This window comes from Eumetopias jubatus, unplaced genomic scaffold (assembly GCF_037043125.1).
Source record: "Eumetopias jubatus isolate StellerSeaLion01/CBP00866 unplaced genomic scaffold, mEumJub1_p1.0 scaffold_14, whole genome shotgun sequence".
NCBI classification, from domain to species: domain Eukaryota; kingdom Metazoa; phylum Chordata; class Mammalia; order Carnivora; family Otariidae; genus Eumetopias; species Eumetopias jubatus.
The window spans coordinates 74,123,784-74,140,816 of record NW_028274820.1 but is presented as its reverse complement, the minus strand read 5'-3'; positions in this window follow the sequence as shown (position 1 = coordinate 74,140,816).

Genomic DNA, 17,033 nt, shown 5'->3' with positions numbered 1-17,033 from the left:
TTTAGAGAGTAACTCTGAGTCAAAGGGCTTGAGTCGAACCCTTGCTTACTGGTGGGTAGAGCTTGGGCAAGTTATTTACCCTCCCTCTCAGGCCTAGTCCTATAGTGGATATTTCCAGAAGATGAGACTGGGAGTGGGGAAAGACTTTCCTTTTTTCTTTGTCCATTTTTGTACATCTGTACTGTTATTTTATATGTACGGAGTGTTGCTTTATATAAAGAGATACATATATAGATATAATGAGCATGGACCATTTTATACCAAAAAACTTACTTTAAAATCAATGAGAAACAAAACAAATAGGCAATTAGAAAGTAATTAGAACTTAATTATAAAATATTTGATGAGAATATGGAATTTGACACAAACAGACTTCTGGAAACTAGATTGTAAATAGTATGGTTTTTTTGTTGGTCACTGTTTTTAATGAGGAAGGAAAACATGGTTACGCAGGTTGTGCCCCACACAAAGACTCTCAGCCAAGGCCAACAGGGGAGCTGGATCCAGCCCAGGTGCCCCCAGCCAATCTGAATATATCCCCTATCCTTGATGGAGTCCATTTTCTAATTCATTCATAGGTACCCCAGTGTGCCATATTTGGCACAGTGATCCTGTTTCCCACCTAAATTCCAGGAGAGGTTTTAAAAATCCTCTTTTTTTCTAAAAAGCCAATAACCACTTAGTCAGAAAAATATCCTCCCTTGCAAAAGAGCAGGCATTAAATCTGGTGATATGAACGGATTGTTTCTTCTGTACCACAGTTCCCGGGAAAAAGATGCCATGAATTTGCCCGGGCTCATGAATGCCTCAGTACATCACCTCTGTAACATCTCAGCTTCAGTTTCACTGTTGACCACAGGTTATTGAAAAAGCAAGATTACCCTCCCCATCCCAGTTGCCAGGACTGTTCTCAAAAGTTCCTGATAACACTAATAAGTAACAACAAGTAAGTTGTTACTAATCAGTAACATTTTTTGACAGCTGATACCATTTATCAAATGAATTTATAACTTTGTCCTCTCAGGATTTTAAATATTTGTTGGATCTTTGTTCCAAGTATGAACTCTGAATCTGGCTTCCTCTTGATCAGAACAGTGACTCCAAGTTCAGTGATATTTTTTAAATCAACCTAAAATAAATAATAAAGTTCCATTCTTTCCATATAGATGTAGAATTGTGTGTTTCTATGTTATATTTATCTCCAAGGTGGAGTACACATAATTATTTTAAACAGAATATTTAATCCAAATATGCCACTCCCTCACAGAGCATTGGTTAATATGCTGGTATTTTCTTTCTTTTCCTAAAAGATCCTGGTCATTAAGAACTTGTTTTGCCCTGGTTCTTCCTAGGTATGGTCACAGGATGAAATACTCTAAAAATGAGTGGATAACAATATAACTGTTAATGATGGTTAAGAGCGAATGGATGCCTTGGACCCAGAGAAATGTGTACATAATGTGTATGGAAACCTAACTGACTGAAATAAGCAAGTTAATTAACTTTTGTAAACCTCAGTTTCCTTTTCTCTAAAACCGATGACATAGCCTCTAATGACTGTCTGATAAATACCTTGAAACAGGCATTTGCATAGTTTTGGTAGCTGTTTTGCCACCAAAGGCAAAGACCCAACCAGGGCAAACATGACAACAAAGAGCAGTGGCAGAAGTAGGAGCAGTGGTGGAACCAAAATTTGGTTCTGTCCTCAATAATTTGGAGACTAGGTCATCCAGTAAATTGATTTTTAACAAATTAGCTTTAGGCAAATTGGTCATTTGGCAAATTGGCTTTCAGCAAAAGAGTTCTCAGTTCATTGGCTTTCTGTGATTTATTTTACGTAAGTTGTTTCCTTTCTAAAGTAATGTTTGAAATTAGTGGATGTTTCTTCTCACGAAAGGAATAATCAATGGCCTCAAGAAGAATGAGATTTAATAAAAATAATACATGCCCATAGTGATAGCTCTCTGTCACAAAAGAAGCAAGAAGTATATCTGTTTCCTTTGGTTATCAGCAACAAGTTTTGGGAAGAAAGTTTTTTCCCTTGTGCCTGAATACTTGACCTTCCCAGGAAAGTATCCCACCTGCAGATCCCTTTTCCCCAGATTAACTGACAAAGTACCATAAATTGTGCCACATGGGTGAGCTGGATCATAGCATGGTTACTCTCTGCATTTGGTCCACTTTCTTATTCAGTGCTAATGTCTACCATCAAATGAGTCATTACTATTTTTAGCAATTACTAAGAGGTCAAAATAAACTAATCTTTCTTTTCTCCCCAATCTAAATAGCCAGTCTATTGTCCATTTTCATGCTTGTGCTTTGCTTCTATTATGTTGCCAAACTATTTTAAGCAATTAATTTCTGAGGTTGAAGTACTAACGGAGGATTGAGCGGGAAATTAATATTCGGGTTAAGAAATATTTAGTTGGCATTCTAGTGAATTTTTGTTTTGCTTTCTGAAAAGACACTCCATGTCATTCTTTGTGAATTTTCCTGAGAGACACATCTTGAAACCAAATTTTCTCTTTATTTCCTCAAAAAAGGGCACATTTTCAGTTGTCCATTTGTAACTGTAATAAGGAAAACTGAAATATACATATACCACCATCATCAGGAGAGAAACTTGAGGTTCTAAAAGAAAATACTGATAAAAGACCCATCCACTCACTCTTGCACAGACAGAAGCATCTTTAGCTAAAGGGAGGCCCTTCACAATGGCTAAGTCCAACAATAAGATAAATGCACTTTCAGTAAACGATACCAGAGATATCATTTCAAAAGGAATGGCGCCAAAGCAATGGCTCCATGTGATTAGCAGGAATACACATTCTTCATGGGAGAATATATTCATGGTAATTGTGTTTGCACTTGGGTAAACTCAGGTAAACAGGCTTCAGCCCTCACTGACAGAGGGAGATGGAACACTGTGCACACTGCAGAGAGAACTGCTGGAGATACTGTTTTTATTTGTTTGCTTGTTTTTGTTAACCAGCAAAATTTCTCAACCCACCCCTCTGCTTCTGGTCCCAGACCCTACTCTGTGTCTTTGGGCTGAACTCCAAAAGCAATTGCTACAAGACAGGAGCCCATGACAGAAGCAAAACCAACAGTCCTGTCTTAGAATATTTGAAAGGATGCTGAGGGTAATACTTTTTCTCCAGCAGAGCTGAAAGAGACTATATATAGAATGCAACCAATCAGAGAGCAGCAGAATTGAGAGACTAACAGAAATAAGGTTAGGGCAAATAGCATTAGATCTCTGGTTCCAGACCTTATTGAATATTCTTTGAAAGAGCTATCTACCCCAGTAGTATTCCCAGCTACATAAACCAATGAATTTCCTCTCTCAATCTAGTCAAATTAGATGTCTGTAAATTGCAATAAAAAGAGACCTAATTGATTCATGCATATTACCTTTATCTAAGGACACAGAATTCACCTTCCCCCGCTCCAGCCACCCTCCTCCCCCCAAGACACACACACAGCTGGTAGAAACCTGGTCTACATCAAACCCCTATCTACCATGGGGCAGAGATTGGAGGAAGCACACTCAACAGATGGTAAGGCCTCAGAGGAGAAAGTTAGTAGGAAGTATCAACCACCATGATCTGGAATGGACCAGAGATAACTATGTGGCTTAGCTATACAAATATTTTGTCAAGATTTTTGTTGATCAGCCTTTTGTGGAGGCCTCACCCCCCACCCAAGAAGAATCCCCTCCCCCCATTAAGGCTAAATCTGTCCCTTCTCTGCCAGAGGATTGCAGGGAATTTGGGTACCTCACTGTGGGATCGAATGAAAGGCTTTCTCTCATGGGTTAAAAACACAAAGCAAGCACCCTTTTCTGCATAAGTGTATCTTTTATGGTACCCCTAAGGGGAGGGGTGATGTTACTGTATTGTTAAACCGCAGACTCTCCTGTGGAGGCTTTAAGCCAGGGCCTGCTTCTGTGGGCAGATGAGGTCTCTCCTAAGGTCTGTGGACCAATCACTCACAGAAGGGTGATTTCTTGTCTTTAGATAAGAAATGTGAAAGAAAAAAAAGAGCCAACTCTATTTCTGCCTCTCCATCTTCCTATTAACTTTGAGACTTCTAGATGGTTTTGAAGGTGTTTCCAAGGGGCAGTGGTCAGATATGGCTTCTGTTAAGAACAGGCCTCTGGGGACCCAGAAAAGAGCTAGCCTATCCTGATAGTAAAATTCTAGCTGAAATTAAGTTCTGCCTCATAAGCCAAATAGTGTAGTTTATCTACTTCCCTCATTTATTTCCATTTGAAAGAGCTAGAATCCTGTCTGAGTGCCTTACTTAAGCTGCACTGCAGATTATAAAGGTAAAGACCTCACATTCATAGTTGGGTCAAAATGGAATAACCAGAAAAGCACTAAACCCACTTCTCAGAACAAAATTGGGATCAGGGTTAGAGTTACAATACAGTAGGGGAAAATACAGTAAAATCCCCAAAAAGAAGACCATAAAAATCCACCTGCCCCTTATTCTACAACTGATTCAACCTCCTTATACCAACCTTAGAAAATCTTGATTTTCTTTTCATAAAAGCAAAAAAATGCCTATGAATTCTAGAGACACAATACCATGCAAGTTGGCAGTTATAGAAAGTTTCTTAAACAGAACCACCAGGGCACTCTAATTCAATATATTTGCAGTTTATTAGGACATATACGGTGACATAATTGAAGAAACAACTCCACTACTATTTGTTAGTCTGTAAAGAACTAAGGAAAATAATGGCTAAAATTTTGTTTAAAACAAGCTAATTATTTTAACTATTGTAAAATAACAAATAAAAAGCTTTTTAATGAGTTCATCATGTTTGGGGGTATGTTAAATGTTATTTTTCAATTATATGATTAAAATAAAAAGTCAAGTTTCAATGCAGTTATTCCATTATTATAAATGAGAGCTAAAGTTACCATTGGCTCTGGCCAAGTTCTCTTACAAAAATAATCTTCTAATGCATTACAAATTATGATAAATTCCTCTATAATTAATACTTGAGGATGCAAAATTGTATGCATTCATTATTTTCAAGTAAATTGGGGCATATTATATATAAAGTCCCTTTTCTGTTATTGTTTTTGAAAGGGAAGAAAAAAATAGCTAAAGTCTTGCTACACTGGGTTTTTAACTCTACCTGCTATGCAAACATGCACAGATTTTTTTTTTAAACGAAATGAAAACAAAACAGGCATTTTCTGGTCTAATGAGCTATTTCCATCAAAATAAATTCCCCAAATGGAAGCATTACAGGGCTCATGCTAAGCATAACAATAATGCTTTTTGTATTTTCAGAGCCATTGCAATATCCCAGTAATATAGGAACTTTGAAAGCGGAGCATACAGCTGCAGCAAATGTTCTAACAACTGTATTCTTCACTTCTAATCAGAGCACCACCCAGGAGCCCTCAAAACAAGCAACATGAATAAAGGCTGGAAGGGAAAGAGTTCCACTGCACTGGAGTCTCCCACTGCTTGAAATAACAGGCGCTTTCAGTGGGTCGGGTTTTATTATCTGTTATATAACATCTCAAGTTTAGTTATTTCAGTAGGATTGGAGGATTTTCAGGTGGATTTTATCCAGGTTATTCACAGAATATGCTGCCCAAATTATGGAATGCCATGTGAAGGCAACGGAAAATGGCATTGAATAAATGAAGTTGTATTCTTTGTCTGAGTAACTACCCAGCCCCACCTACCTCCCAGTATTGTAAGGGTCATATGAGACAAAATATATTCAAACACTTAGCAAACATTCTAGAAGTGTGGTCAAAATCAGTGTTATATGGGGATGAGTGGTCACTGGAAGGGGCACTCATGAGTCTCTGGGTGCTCCTGGCATTGCTTCTTAATCTTGATACTGATTACGTGGGTATGTTTAGTTTGTAAAAATTCAGTGAGGTATACACAGACATGTGCATGATTTATGTATATTCTTTTTCAATAAAAAATTTCTTCAAACATGGTTAATGGCATAAGGTAATGACCTTTCGTTGTGTCAAACTCAAATGCCCATGGGGGCTAGTCAAGACATGTAAATACATGTTGAAGATGAGCTGGCTTCCTTTGAATGGATGAGGAAATGTCCCCTATAAAGAGACATATCGCCCAGCTCCATCTTTTGTGGGGGCATGGGATTCACAGGCCCCAGGGTGCCAGACTTTGAGGAAAGGACACAAATTTAGCTTTTGCATGTAGAAAATCACTATTTTTAAATGTAAGCAAACAGTCAAAATGTTTAAACACTGAACATTACATCAAAAACTAATGTACTATATGTTGGCTAATGGAACTTAAAAAAAAGTGTTGTGTTTTTTTTCTCTTCTTTGGCTAATGGAACTTAAAAAAAAGTGTTGTGTTCTTTTTCTCTTCTTTGGCTAATGGAACTTAAAAAAAAATGTTTAAAGCCCTGTGAGCTCTCAGGGGCAAGGAGATTAGCTATTCTTGACTTCAGTGTTTTCAGTGTGCAAGCCATCTGGTGTGATGTGGCAAAAAGGGAGTCATAGGAAATACCCTTTGCTGATAAATTATACAGCCAGTGAACTCCTGGAGAATATTTCCCAATATCTTTATCAGTGGCTCTGGGAATAGTATGATAACTGGAAAACCTTTTCACCTAGGTTTTATGGTCTACTTCTGGACAAGAAGACATGACAGGTTGACACTAGATGGCATCCCATCCAACCCACAAAGAGGTGTGTTTTTCACTTGGTTTTCTTGTGAATCTTGTATCATTTGGAAATATCATGCAAAGAGATAATGCGCAAAGGGATGTTGTGGAATGTGGCATCATTGTCCCAACCATTCCCTCATTCTAATAGGAAATAGCCTTGACCTTTGAAATGATAAGGATATGATTTAAAAACAGAAGAAAGGAAAGGAAAGAAAGAAAAAAAGAAAAGAAAAGAAAGAGAAAAGTAAAAAGAAGAAGAAAAAAAAGAAAAGTTAACTCTATAGTGTATTTAGGGCTTAGTAATGACAAAGGGGGTTAGTGGAATTCAAGCCCTCACACAGGGAAGCCCCAGGAGCATGTCTGAAGAAACTAGTAAAACAGATGTTTGCCACCCTTTGTGGAAATCAGAAAGATATTTTTCTGTAGCTGTTGGTGTCCGAGTTCCACCCTTTCCTGCCCTACCCCTCCTAGACCCTCTTGTGTGTTGTTCAAGATGATAGAAATTTCTGCACTCAGTGCCAATATTTGGTTAGATTAGTTTTCCATAAAGCCATTGTGTACCAACCAGTAATTTCAATGTTTTATTTAAGGTATGAGAGTTTGAACTTTCACAACTATTAAAATAATCCTTTGAAGATAAGCCTAAATGGAAAAAAAAAAAGAATGCATGCAGGCCAAATAAAATAAATCTACTGTTTAATTTCAATTACAGCAATCTTTGAGAAGTTGCAAATATTCCAGACTCTCTTCTCCAGTTATACATTTTCCCTTTCCCCTTCCCTTAATAAAGTGGAGACAGCTGGAAGAGGACCCTAGCGAGGTCATTCAAGTTATCTTTATTCTCTACCTAGCTTAACACGAGAGTGACCCTCACTGTATTTCACAAATATATTCCTACTATTGAATAACAACATATTGCGTATTTATGACAATAACAAATAGAAGTGTTTTATTTGTGACATTTCGCACTTTGTCCTGTCTTGCCTCTAGAAGAAATTTTTAAAAAATGAATTTATTTGAATTTTTATATATTTTTAAACCACAACTAATGCATGATAGAGTTGAACAGAGAGGAAATTAGGCATACTGCTACAAACTTTTGATGTGTGGCCTTTTTTAATTTTAGCAAAGTATACTTACAAAATGAAGGAATGAGAAGTATCCAGCAGGCAGAGTATTGCTGGTTCTTGAGGGTACCTGACTTTCTGGTGCTTCTGCTCGACAGCAGTTCTTTCCAGCTACAAATCAGAGGATTTCCTGAGGGGAGGGTGGGCAGGAATTCTTCCCAGCCTGTACAATCAGTAAAAGAAGGTCATATCTACCCATTGGAGCCTGTGTAAATACCAAATGGGTATTTGGCTATGAGAAAGCCAAGACAGTTAAATGTGTGAAGTATCTACTGTGGGATCCTGTTTGAAAAAAGCAGAAAAAATTTTAAGTGCCAAAAAAAAAAAAAAAAAGAAAAAAGACATTAGACATGGTGAAACATGAGTGTATAGGCTTTTGCAGTAAGGTCCATGTACCCTAGTAATGACAGGGACAACAAGCGAACACTGAGTTACTGCTAAAGGAAGCCTGTAAACCTCTGAAACATGCAAAGCAACACAGACTAAACTGTGTTGAAGCAGCAGCTGCAAAGATGGAGCAACAAAGACAGCATGGGGCACTTGAGAGGAAAATGTCAAAATACAGACAAAAGAATACTATAGGTTGACTGAGCCACATATTGAGCAAAACCAGGAAAACATTGTAAACTCCCCAGTAAGAAGATACTGGTAAAATAATTTTTTAAAAATAATTCCAAAAGGATCTGGTGCCACTAAAATTCAATGCATCTTACAAATTTAACTGCGATAATTTGTAATTGGTTGTATATTTTAAATTGAGCTGAAAAATCTGGGGAAAATACTCATACACATTGAAATGGTTGTTGATAATTCATTTCTATTTAAAGTTTCAGAAAAAAAAAGTCTCAGAAGTTGTTAGAAGATGATACGCCCATAGTGAATAGAATCATTGAGCATTATTCTGGCTGAGGCAAAACAAAGACAGTGTGGTCACATGCAGTGGGTATGGACAATGGCATGATAAGATCTAGCTAAAAATCTGGACTTGTTAATAATAAGCCATGTGACAATGTCCAGGTCACCATTTTTGAGACTTTGTTTTCTGACCATCGAATAAGATAAAGGAATGCTACCTATATTACTCATCTCACAGTTGTGTTTAAGGATCAAATAAAATAATAGACATTAAAAACACAAAATGCTATATAAGGGGTATTAATATCCATTAATGCAAATTTTACATATTTTAGTGCCTATTGTTCTTGGATCCCCATCATGACTCAGTCACTCGCTGTGTAGTTTATTAGGGACATATTGTTACCAGGCATTCTATGCTCCTTACATGTACTTATCTATTTCTTCATGACTATCTTCTGAGATAGATGCTATTACTATTTACCCTAATCAGAGGAAAAAACAAAGAGAAACGTGAGATAATTTGACCCAGCTCATAGTTAAGAGAATCAGGAAACAAACTCAGTCTGCCCTACATTTATCTCAGTTGATCCCATTTGTATTTTGCTTATAACCTTATAAATGCTCAATGAGTGCTTATATAATATTTTTAAAGAAACTTTTTATTGAGGTGTAATTGACATACATTATATTAGTTTCAGATGTGCAATGTATTGATTTGACAATTCTGTAAGTTACCACAATAAGTAGAGTCATCATCTGTCACTGTACAAAATTATTAAAATAGTATTAACCATATTCCTTGTGCTGTACTTTTCATCTCAGTGACTTATTTATTTTATAACTGGAAACTTGTACCACTTAATCCCCTTTATGTATTTTGCCCTACCCCCAACGTGCCCCGCCTCTGGCAACCACCTGATTGTTCTCTATATTTAAGAGTCTGTTTTTTATTTGTTTGTTTTGTTTTTTAGATTCCACAAGTTAAGTGAAATCATATGCTATTTGTCTTTTTCTGCCTGACTTATTTCACTTAGCATACTACCCCCTGGGTCCATTAATGTTGTCACAAATGGCAAAAACTCATTCATTTTACAGCTGACTAATATTCCATTGCATGTATATACCACATCTTTGTTATTGATTCATCTATGGTGGACACTTGGGTTGCTTCCATATCTTGACTATTGTAAATAATACTGCAACAAACACAGAGGTGTTTTGAAACTTTTTGAGTTAGTGGGTTTTTTTTTTTCCCTTTGGGTGAATAGCCAGTAGTGGAATTACTGAATAATGTGATATTTCTATTTTTTTTTAATTTTTGAGGAATTATTTTCCAGTGTGGCTACATCAATTTACATTCCTACCAAGAGTGCACAAGGGTTTCCTTTTTGTTGCATCCTCGCCAACACTCGTTATTTCTTGTCTTTTTGATACTAGCCATTCCCACCTATGGTGTGAGGTGCTATCTCATTGTGGTTTTGATTTTCATTTCCCTGATGTTCGGTGATGCCGAGTGTCTTTTCATGTGTCTGTTGGCCATCTGTATGTCTTTTTTGGGACAATGTCTATTCAGGTCCTCTGCCTACTTTTAAAAATCAGATTGTTTTTTTTTTTTTTTGGTGTTGAGTTGTATTAAGTTCTTTATATGTTTTGTATATTAACCTCTTATTGGATATGTTGCAAATACCTTCTCCCATTCAGTATGTTGCCTTTTGCCTTTTTGTTTTGCTGATGGTTTCCTTTGTTGTGCAAAAACTTTTTATTTTGTTGTAGTCCCAAGAGTTTATTTATGCCTTTTTTTCCCCTTGACTGTGGAGACATATCCATAAATATGTTGCTAAGACTGATGTCCAAGAGATTATTTCCTGTGTTTTCTTTTATGGTTTCAGGTCTTATATTTAAGTGTTTAGTCCATTTTGAGTTTATTTTCCTGTATGGTATAAGAAAGTGGTCCGTTTCATCCTTTTCCGTGTAGCTGTCCAGTTTTCCCAATACCATTTGTTGAAAAGACGGTCTTTCCCCATTGTATATTCTTGTCCCCTTTGTCATAGATTATTTGACTATATAGATGTTGGTTTATTTCTGGGCCCTCTATCCTGTTTCATTGATCTATGTGTCTTGAAATCTGGGATTGTGGTTATCTTCACTTTTGTTCTTTCTAAAGACTGTTTTGACTATTTGAGGTCTTTCGTGGTTCTGTACAAATTTTAGGATTATTTGTTCTAGTTTTGTGAAAAATATTATTGGTGTGTTGATGGGGATTGTATTGACTCCTTAGATTGCTCTGGGTAGTATGGACATTTTAATGATTTCAATTCTTCCAACCATGAACATGGTCTATCTTTCCATTTGTTTGTGTTATCTTCAGTTTTTTTCTTCAGTGTCTTATAGTTTTCAGAGTATAGATCTATCACCTCCTTGATCAAATTTATTTCTAGGTATTTTATTCTTTTGTGTGCAATTGTATAGAAATGCAACAGATTTCTGTATGTTAGTTTTGTGTCCTGCAATTTTATTGAATCCATTTATCAGTTCTAATAGTTTTTTGGCAGAGTCTTTAGGGTTTTCTATATATAGTATCATATTATCTGCAAATAGTGATGCTTTTACTTCTTCCTTACCAATTTGGATACTTTTTATTTCTTTTTCTTGCATGACTGCTGAGACTAGGACTTCCAGTATTGTGTTAAATAAAAGTAGTGAGAATGGACATCCTTGTTTTGTTCCTGATCTTAAAAAAAAAAAAAAGATTTCAATTTTTCACTCTATTTAGTATGATGTTAGCTATGGGTTTTTCATATATGACTTTTATTATATTAAGGTATGTTTCCTATAAACCCACTTTGTTGATAGCTTTTATCATGAATGGGTGCTGTACTTTGTCACATGCTTTCTCTGCATCTATTCAAATGATCATATGGCTTTTATCCTTCCTCTTGTCAATGTAATGAACTACCCTTGCATTCTTTGAATAAATCCCACTTAACTGTGAGAAATGATCCTTTTAATGTATTGTTGAATTCAGTTTTGTTGAGGATTTTTATAAATCAGAGATACTGGTCTATAGTTTTCTTCTTCTTCTTTCTTCTTTTTTCTTTCTTCTTCCTCCTCCTCCTCCTTCATGTCTTTGTCTAATTTTGGTACCACGGTAATATTGTCCTTGTAGGATGAATTTGGAAGTTTTCCTTCCTCTTCTATTTTTTGGAAAAGTGTGAGACAAATAGAGGTTAACTCTTCTTTAAAAGTTAGGTAGAATTCACCTGTGAAACCATCTGGTCTTAGACTCTTATTTATTGAGAGTCTTTGGATTACTGTTTTAATTACATTATTGTTAATCAGTCTGTTCAAATTTTCTACTTCTTCCTGACTCAGTCCTGGAAGATTGTATATTTCTAGAGATTTATCCATTTCTTCTAGGTTGTATAATTTGTTGGCATATAATTTTTCGTAATATTCTCATAATTCTTTTTATTTCTATAATGTTGGTTGTTATTTCTCTGCCTTCATTTCTGATTTTATTTATTTGAGCCCCCTCTTTTTCTTGATAAGTCTGGCTAAAACTTTATCAATTTTATTTATTTTTTCAAAGAACTAGCTTTCTGTTTCATTGATTTTTTTTTTTTTAGTTTCTATTTCATTTATTCACTCTCATCTTTATTTTCTTCATTTTATTAGCTTTGGACTTTTTTGTTCTTTTTCTAGCTCCTCTGGGTGTAAGGTTAGGTTATGTATTTGAGATTTTCACTGTGCTTTGAGGTAAGCCTGGATTGCTATAAACTTTCCCCTTAAAACTGCCTTTACCATGCCCCAAAGATGTTTGACCATTATGTTTTCATTTTCATTTGTCTCCATGTATTTTTTATTTCTTTGTTGACCCATTTGTTGTTTAGTATCCTGTTGTTTAGACTCCATGTGTTTGTGCTTTTCTAGTTTTCCTTATAATTGTTTTCTAGTTTCATACCATTGTGGTCAAGACAGATGTTTGATATTTCAGTCATCTTAAATTTATTGAGATTTGTTTTGTGGCCTAATAGGTGATCTATGCTGAAGAATGATCCAGCTATTATTTCTTTAAGTAAGTTTTCTACCCCCTTCTTTCACTCTCTTCTCCTTCTGGGATCTCTATAATGCAAATGTTATTAAGTTTGATGATATCACAGAATTCTCTTAATGTATTCTAATTTTTTTTATTTTTTTTTTTAATTTTTGTTGTTCGGTGTCATTGCTGTCCATTAACCTGTTTTCTAGATCACTGATCTTTTCTTCTGCATCCCCTAATCTGCTGTTGATTCCATGTAGTATACTATTTATTTCAGTTATTGAATTCTTCAGCTCTGACTCATTATTTTTTATATTTTCTATCTCTTCATTAAGTTCTCACTGAGTTTATTCACTCTTTTCTCAAGTCCAGTGAGTATCTTTAAGGCCATCACTCTGAATTCTTTATCAGGTATACTGCTTTTCTCCTTTTTATATAGCTCTTTTACTGTGATTTTGTCTTGTTCTTTCATTTGGGACATATTCCTCTGCCTCCTCATTTTGTCTAACTCTCGTGTTTGTTTCTTTGTATTAGGTAGGTCAGTTGTATCTCTTTGTCTTGAAGTAGTGGCCTTGGGTAGAAGACATTCTGTGGTGTCTATAGTACAGTCCCCCTGATCACCAGAACCAGGTGCTGCAGAGGTATCCCCTGTGTGGGCTGCATGTGCCCCCCTGTTGTGACTGAACCATGATTGCCTTCAGTCCAGATGGCTGCAATGAACTGCTTTGCCTGCTGTGGGTGTACTAGGCAAGGTTTGTTCCCCATGCTGTTGAGAGGCCTGTTTGCAGCCTCTGCTGACTCATTGGTGGGTGGGGCTGGAAGTCAGCCTGGCTATCTGCAATTACCTTCTTTACCATAGCTACAGGTGCCCCAAAGGGCAAGGCTTGCTCCCTGCACAGCTAGCTAAGAGGCCCGGCTGTAAGAATTGTGGGTGTGCTGGTATATGGGATTATCCCATATACCCCTACCCCTGAGAAGGAGTAACTTTGGGGTGGTGCCAGTCCTGGCCTGGGCTGCCTGCTCAGTATAGCAGGGCAGGAGCTGCTTTGGAGGCACACCTGCCAACGTGGGTGAGTTATTTGGGGGGTGTTTTAAGGGCAGAGACTCCTATCAACCTCCAGCTCTCCTAGGGCTAAACCCCTGGTTTTTAAATCTCCCAGAGTTAAGCCCCTCTGGTTTTCAAAGCCAGAAAACAGGGGGACTCATCTTCTTATTGTGGGCCCCCAGTGCCAGGAGTGCCTATCCTCTTACTTCTGGATCCTCTTACTTCTCTTTGCTTGTGATGTCCCTCCTGCTTATGGTTAGTCTCATCAGGGTTTGGTTCCTAACCACGTTTCTGTTCTCCTACCCTTTTCAATGTGGCCTTCCTCTGTGATTAGCTGTGGAAGGTCTGTTCTGTATCCTCAGGCTGTTTTCAGAGTTAGTTGCATAGATGTAGCTGTTATCTTGGTGTGTCCATGGGATGAAGTGAGCTCAGGATCCTTCTGCTCTGCCATCTTCCCAAAAACCCTAGTATTGCTATTTTTAATTTGTCTATCGGAACTAATTCTAGCCAAATGAGGTTTGCAGCAGGTTTGATGTCAGACAAACTGACTTGAATCCTGTTACTTTTAGTATCACATCAGCAATCTAATCCATGAACCATAAATTTGCTTTCCTAACATTATTATTTTATTGTACTCTGCTTTGATAGGAAAATATATTTCATTCTGGTAACAGGACAGAATTAAGACCTATTTTTGTTTGATATCAAAAAGTGAAGAGTAGATCTGGCGCTACTCCAGTAGGAGCTGAGTTTTGATACTCATCCCACCACTCAGAAGGGTGCTCAGTACACAAACAGACACCAGGCAGCAAGGATAGAAAAATGAGCAAGACATGGCCCCTGCCCTGAAAACCTTACAGGCTAGCTAGTATTGTAAACAAATAATTATAGCACAGTGTGATTCTTACCATAACAGAAATGGGCCATGGGACCCCTGAAGGGCCAGCAGTATGCACAGCCCAATGGATGTAGTTAGCAAAGCCTTCACAGAGAATGCTGCCCCTGAGATGGGCTCTAAAAGAAAAAAAATTTGCCAGATGGAAGAGATGAGAAGGACATATCATGCAGAGGGAATCACATGAACAGTAGCCCAGAGCATAAAGCCAGGTTGTGTTTTTGGAAAATAGTAGATGGTAGGTAAAAGTTTTCCATTGTATGTCTCACAAACTAATGGGATTTAGGCAGGTTTCAGAGAAGTGAAGGGAAGCATGACATATGGGCATGGCCATTTGGGCCAACTCAATGCTTTTGTTGTTCTACATCTGAATGTAGAGTAGTAATTGAGATATTATTTGCTTGGGCCTCTCCATCCCAAAAGTGGCCATGGGATTCTTCTGATTAAGAAGAGCTGCATGTAGAAAAGTGCTGTTACCTTTGGAGCCCCACAGATCTCGTGACCTCTTTGAGCTTTAGATCTCTGTGACTGATGATTTGGCCAATGGGAGCCTCTGGCAAGGGGTGGCAACCTTCCTGACATGACTAGCATGTCCATCTTGTTGAAAATCAGATATTACTTACTGCTAGGTTCCTACTGAAACTGAACACCTGACCCAAGGAGGTCTTGTAACTTTCTGGTCTGATATTACCATTTTAGGGTGGGTCAGCTTAGCTTCAATGACTAACAAGACAGGAAAGATCCAATGGGCCTTCCTTATCAAATGGAACTGGTGTAGCCAAGAATAGGGCAGTCTGGCCCCAGCATCTCAGTTTTATATGAAACAGTGGCAGATTTCCCTTTGGAAGAAACTTCTTCTGCCCTCTGCCACCTGAATCACCATAAATTTCTGGGCCTGGTTCACCGATAGTTCAGCTGAACTGAATCTTGTCCATTGAGCTGCTGTGGCTGTTCAACTCAGCAGCAGCTAGTCTAGGACCGAAATAGACTTGGTAGTTCTGTTCAGTGGGAGTGAGGCAAAGCTGTTCTCATTTGCTACTCCCCTTGATGAGTCTTGTGATATCTTTTACTAACTCTTAGGCTGTTGCCAATGTTTGGTCTGCCACGTGGAAAACTATAGATTATCAGATTAAAGACACTCCTTTTCGAGGTTGTAAACTGGAAAAAAATTGTGACTTTTGATCAAACTGTTTGGGTCACTCATGTAGATGCCTATAGTAGCTATAGTTCCTTAATGAGACCGAATGGAATCAAGCTGCTATCAGACCCCAAACCACCTAGATTACCATGATTACAATGGATTCTTCATCTTAATGAAAATGGAAACATCCACGGTCATAGACCAAGCACAGAATAAAAGACCATGTTCAGACACAGATGCTTCTATTGCATGCCAGACTGTGGTTTCTGCCAAATTTGATCCATTTGTCACACAGGGGAATAAGACACATTACAAGGGGCATTGTTTCCTCTCACCTCTAGCAGATTAACTCTGTAAAAACACTGATCTCTCTCTCGGAGCTATTGGTGGTTTCCTCACCATTGTTGACACTTTTTTGGTAAGGTGTTGTGCTAGTCATATCAGTTGATTCTGGCTCTACCATTATGGTCCTTGAAATGATCTGTGTTGTATTTGGCTTCTCGAACAGTTTACATTCTGATAATGCTTTATCTTTTATTGAAAAAGCCACTCAACAGTGGGTTTATATTGCAAATATTCAACAGACCTTCCATGTATACACAGGATCTGATTTTATTGAGCACTACAAAGCCTTCCTTAAATGTCTAGTCAAAAATATTTGTGACTCTACCTCCCTTCCTTCTCCTGGTCCAGAGTGTTAGCAAGTCAGTTTAGTCACTGAAGTTGGTTGTCTCAGACAGAGATGGTTTCTTCTCACCTGCTTCATGAGCAATGAGCAGGTCATAAAAGCTGGGGCATTATGTGGATCTATTTTGAAAGTCTGGCATTCTGCCGTGACCATTCCTGACATGATACATCTTTCCCCTAACAGTAACCCCACATTTACTAGTTGCTCTGATCTCTGGGAATCTGCCTGGTAAAGAGAGGATTCAGATGTAATTGTGGCTCAGTCACCTAGATTCTCTTATTAGATTATTGCAGTCCCAGATTATAAGAAAATGAATACTCATTTAAGCATGCTGCTCACCAAGTCACCAGTAATATGGCCCCACGTAGGCCAAAGTGGGTGGCATAATGTGTCCCTGTAAATTTTATAAAAATGCACTTGTCCGTCTTCTATTTGATGTTTCTAGGTGAAAGATTAGGATGTAAATAGGAGATAATTGAGGAAAAAATATGACATTATAGCTATGGGTATGGGACAGACTTTCACTGCTGTGGTGGAGGAGCATTTCAGTGA